Source organism: Aedes aegypti, chromosome 2, assembly GCF_002204515.2.
Source record: "Aedes aegypti strain LVP_AGWG chromosome 2, AaegL5.0 Primary Assembly, whole genome shotgun sequence".
In the NCBI taxonomy this organism is placed as follows: Eukaryota; Metazoa; Arthropoda; class Insecta; order Diptera; family Culicidae; genus Aedes; species Aedes aegypti.
In genome coordinates this window covers 266,123,270-266,129,009 of record NC_035108.1, presented here as the reverse complement: position 1 = coordinate 266,129,009, position 5,740 = coordinate 266,123,270, and the positions used below count along the sequence as shown (strand labels likewise).

The following is a 5,740-nucleotide window of genomic DNA, read 5'->3' as shown; positions in this document are numbered from 1 at the left end:
CGAACTTCGTCAACATTACTACATCCCTCGTTTAAAAGCAGTATACCGAAAGGTGCGTAAAGATTGTCAACAGTGCAAGAACAACGATGCAGTACCTTCTCCTCCATTGATGGCTGACCTACCGTTGGCACGTCTAGACGCCTACACACGACCATTCACTCACACCGGCGTGGACTATTTTGGGCCAATCACAGTATCCATCGGTCGTCGCACGGAGAAGCGATGGGGAGTCATTGCCACATGCCTTACGACACGAGCGATCCATCTACAGGTTGCCTATTCACTGTCTACAGACTCTTGTATTATGGCTTTGCGAAACATCTTTAACCGAAGGGGAACTCCAGCTGTAATCTACAGTGATCGTGGGACCAACTTTCAAGGCGCTACAAAGGTACTTGAGGAAGCAGTCCGAAACATCGATCAAAATAGGGTGGTTGCTGAATTCACCTCCAAGCACACGGAATGGAGATTCAACCCTCCCGCGTCTCCTCACATGGGGGGAGCGTGGGAGCGTCTCATCAGAAGCGTGAAGCAAAATTTGAGCAAAGTTATGGCATCAAGGACGGTGACTCCCGAGGTGCTGGAAAACGCACTCAACGAAGTAGAGAATATAGTCAACTCGCGACCGCTGACAGCCATTCCTGTAGATGACGACCTTTCTCCAGTACTCACACCAAATCATTTTCTTCTCCAGTCATCCAACGGAATGAAGCCATTTGTCGCATTCGATGATACCTTCCGCGCCCTGAAGAACAACTACGAAGTCTCGCAGATTTTGGCTAACTGCTTTTGGCAACAATGGTTGCGTGATTATTTGCCAACAATCACTAGACGATCCAAATGGTTCACCGCAACGAAACCCATCGAAGTCAACGATATCGTAATTGTAGTTGATCCAAGACTCCCACGCAACTGTTGGCCCAAGGGAAGAGTCATTGCAACGAAAATTTCATCGGATGGGCAGGTACGTTCAGCGACGGTGCAAACAACTAGCGGAGGGATCTACGAGAGACCAGCCATTAATATCGCGGTGCTCGACGTTGGCGTAGAAGGAAATACGTTTCGGACGTCACCTTCACGGATTACGGGGGGGAATGTAAGTTGCGCCACGTCGACCAGCGAACCCCACGCTTCCCCATCAACCATCACTGATGACAAGTCGATCGATGATTGCCGCTCCCACAGCACACGCGGAGGATCGGCTTGCAACGAAACATCAAAAAAGGGCAGTCATAAGTCACCTAAGTCACCTCAAAAACGATTTTGAGAGAAATTGTTTAGACGTATCACCAGAATTAGAGTTTATGCCACGACATTTATTCAATTAGAATTAGTTAAAAATTGAACCTTCATTTAATACGGTGAGAGTCCAACAGAATTATGCGATTCAGTTCACTAATCTAGTGTGGCCTTTAGGCTACTTGTCTTGCTTTACAGATTTCTAAGAAGAGCGTAAAAATCATTGCACTATAAATTTGGGAAACTATGTGGTTAGGTAAAATAATGAGTCACACTCATTCGATATGTGTAAATAATTTACATGAATGTAATCAACAGGTTCTTTAACTGAATAGCCCATCCCTACCCATTATAAGTTGTGATCGACTTGAGTTTGCTCGTGATTACTAAAGTAAGAAATCTTTAACTTAAACCTAAGATTGATAAAACATTAACTACTTTGTAATTTCACGCAGGTATTTTATAATTTACATCAATACGAACCGAATAAATTCATGAAATCATCAATTACGAGCATTGTCGGCCAACAGCCGCAAAACAAACAAATTGTCCGGATCTCGTAAAAATCGTGCCTCGACTGTTAAGTCCGGCTTACCGCATGACACCTTCAAGCGCATTATTAAACAACAGGCACGAAAGTCCACCGCCTTGTCGTAGTCCCCGCCGAGACTCGAACGAACTGGAGTATTCGCCTGAGATCTTCACGCAGTTTTGCACACCGACCATCGTTATTCTAATCAATCTTGTAAGCTTCCCGGTAAAGCTGTTCTCGTCCATGATCTTCCATAGCTCTACACGGTCAATACTGTAGTATTGCGCCTTGAAATCGATGAGCATATGGTGCGTAGGGACCCGGTACTCACGGCATTTCTGGCATTTTTTTTTCTACTCATCGTTTGAATAATTTACACCCAAGTTATAAAACTATAAATAAACCATTTTTTTACAAAATTGTTGTAGTGCAAAAAATTACAAAAAAAAAAACTACTATTATTTTGAGCACCTGGTGCTTAAATTTTTAGCCGGTACTGTAAAAAATTCAAATTTTTGGGATGATGAATTTGAGGATATTTGTAGTTCTCTGCCAACATTTGCTGATTGCTCTTAGAGAAACAATGTTACAGCATGTCAAAATTAAGCATTTCGTATGAAAATCGGTTTTCACTACTATGATTCTGAACACAACTGAATTAAGCCCAACACCGTGAATGCCTTGGCAGCTATGATTTTAATGCGTTCATTGAACCGGAGCTTCGAGTCAATAGTGACCCCCAAATCACATATTGAGTTTACTCGTTCGAGTGGATTTGGACCTACATAATATTCATTATGAATCATATTACTGCGGTGAGTGTAAGAGATAACCTTACCTACATTTCTTCTCATTGACACGCATGCCATTGTCACCACACCAAACTAAGGGGCCGCTCATAAATGGCGTAGCATTTTTTCACTGATTTTTTACACCCCCCCCCTCGTAGCATTTCGCCCTTGGAAAATACGTAGCATATAAAGTACCCCCCCCCATTTTTTATTTGTTTTCCTTAGCAATTTGATTAACACAAAAAATTGAAATTCAGATGTTCAATACAGATTTTGATATTAATTACTGACTGAAACGTAAGGATAATCTAACGAATAAATGTTTGATTTGCAGTAGCGCTCAAAAGTAATTTGGAAAACAGTTTAAAATGAACTTTTTCCTGTTTAAGTTGTTGGCTAAATTGTATTTGTTTTGCTGTTGTTGCCATGAAAAAATAGTTTACAGCTGAAAATATAGAAAAAAGCAAAAATCTTCGATTGGATTGATGAAGCTAACAGTAACGAGTTAGGGTACAATAGATTTTATAATATGTTGAAAAGACATTTAGTTATATTAGAGGATTGTTTTTTAATTATTCGTTGTTAGGAAACAGATTTCAACGAAAATGATCAAGAGATGATACATTGAATTTGAAATGGATATTCGTCATTATTATCCAAATTCAAATCCATTTAGCAATCAGATGTAGAAAAGATTACACTTGTAATATTTGGAATGTTCAGATAATCTTAGCGATTAATATACAAGTTATTCAACTGAATAGTTCCCCATACTGAAATAATCTTACACAACCTATAACGAAACAATTAAATACTAAAAATAATCTTTCTTCAAATTACCGAGTTAGTAAGAAAATTGAATGATAGAACAATTTCGATAACACTCGAATCTGTTGTTCAGGTTTTTCCATCAAGTTTTATTCAGGCTATTCCATCAAGAGCACTGATATATCAAAACAAATCGATAAGTTGATTGGGTAGAGATCTTCTGCAACATTGAAAGCATAATTCACGGAATGAATATCTTACTTTAATGTAATATTTGCCAAGCGAAATAAACTCTAACAGAAAATATGAATAAAACTAAATCTTCCTTTCCAAGTCGTTAAAGCCTTGATTTGCAATTAATTTATTAATTTTTCAATTTATATATTCAAAAATTAATTTATTAATACAGGAATATACTGCCCTTCTACACCGACTTGTCCCATATTCTATGCAAACCTTATGGACCGCAAGACAAATATGCGTAGAACGGCAGTATAATGTTCACATAATTATTTAAAGCATTAAACAAATCTGTTTGATTGCACTACAGAAAATCTAAAATTTCTTTTGATTTTTTTCAATCTTGTCATATGAATGTCTTGAAGCTGAATCATCATTTTAGAACCCAACTTTAGTCAAACAAAGAAAAAAGAAGTTTGATAAAAAAAAAATTGTATGCCATTTTTTTCAGCGACTCTCATTTTTCCGACGTGATTCAAAATGCTACGTCCACTAATTAGGACCCCTCCCTCCCCCTCGTCACACATCGTTTGTGAAGACCCCCTCCCTCCTAAAAAGCTACGTCATTTATGGACGACCCCTAACTAAAGATTAATATCAGTTTAAATATCGAGACAGTCAGCTGGAGGTCGATGGCAAAGGATAGTTTGGAACTGGGAGGGAGGCACCGATATTACACACGAAATATGACATGATTTTTTATTCAAACCGAAAGAAAACTCCAGCTTGCCAACGACAATCAAGGCAGATTTGATGAAAATCGATAGTTTTGTTTTGTTGTGTACCTTCCACCTTTTCGGAAAAACATGGAAAAAGGGCCAAAGTTTTCTATGCATTTCATTTTTGTTTTTATTAGAAAAAGTAAAATGATGCGTATTTGAGTACTTTATATTCAATCAGAATAAAAGGTGCTATCGTGACATTACTTCTGAATAGGCATGAATAGCTTACCATTCGATTTTTTGTCACATTTGATGAAATGCAAAAATATGTTTTGATCAATTACGCGCTTTTTCCATGTGAGTGATTCCAAGCAACAGCACCAAAATTTCTTAAATTTTTAATTAATTTTTTTCTATTGAGCTGAAACTTTGCACAGTTTTCCAGTTCCATCTAAATCGTCATTTTCCGATATCAAATCTTCAAGTTGAGTCACGACTAACTTTTCAAAAGGGTGTATGTGAAAATGGTTCAAAAATATTCAAAAAGCTGCACAGCAAAAACGGTTCGTTCGATTGTTAGACAACTAAAGAAACAAAGTTAGACAACTAAATAAAGATTCCAAAAAAAATACACACAGTAAAAAAAAAATTTTTTGCATTAAAAAACATAATTTTTGACACAAAAACTCAAATATCTCAAAACCCTATCGGAATACCAACGTAATTTTTTGAGGGAAAACGGTCCATTATATTAGCTATCTACCATAAAAATTTGGTGATGGTAAACCAACAAAAAAGTTATGACATTTCAAACATGTCACAATTTTCACATTTAGTAGAAAAAAAAATTTTTTTTTGGTGTAAATTATTACGGGAACCGCAGTTTGTTGCTGATTTTATTGTTAAGGGCCTTGCGTGAATTAAACAAGTCGTTTTCATGTATTCATTAGTATTATGTATATTATATGTATAAATATTATGTATATGTATAAATATTATATGTATATGTATATATGTATAAATTAAAATGAATTAACAGATTACACGAAAATAATTTTGTTGCCTTGTTCTCTACGAGGTAATATTTTTGCAGGTAAACTAGTCATATACCTGTATAGAAAACTTTTTTTGTAGCTTTTGTCTTCAATATTAGATTTCTTATAGGTTTCTTTTATCAAAAGGTTTCAACACTATTGAGAGAATTTTTCTTCAGTTACGTACAATAAAAAATATGACACTATCAAGACTTTAGATCACAACACTGGATCGCGTCTAACTTTCTAATAGATGCTATAATAGTTATGAATAATTAAATAAAATATCATGAAAACAACTTGTTAACCTCATGTGGTATCCTTAACAAAAAATTCAGCAACAAACTGTGGTCCTAAAAAAATTAACAATGAAAAAAAAAATTTCACTAAGTGTCAAATTTGTGAAATATTTTAAATGTCATAACTTTTTTGTTTATTAGCTTACCATCACCAAATTTTTATGGTGGATAGCTA

The 5,740-nt window shown here is 36.1% G+C and overlaps 1 long non-coding RNA gene across 1 annotated transcript; it reads left to right on the top strand.

Annotated features, from left to right (window-relative positions):
• The first annotated feature begins 1,037 nt into the window (after positions 1-1,037).
• Positions 1,038-1,770, top strand: LOC110675649. Its single transcript, XR_002499675.1, has 4 exons — positions 1,038-1,361; positions 1,417-1,495; positions 1,558-1,630; positions 1,695-1,770. It is a non-coding gene; the product is annotated as an uncharacterized LOC110675649 (long non-coding RNA).
• The last annotated feature ends 3,970 nt before the right edge of the window (positions 1,771-5,740 follow it).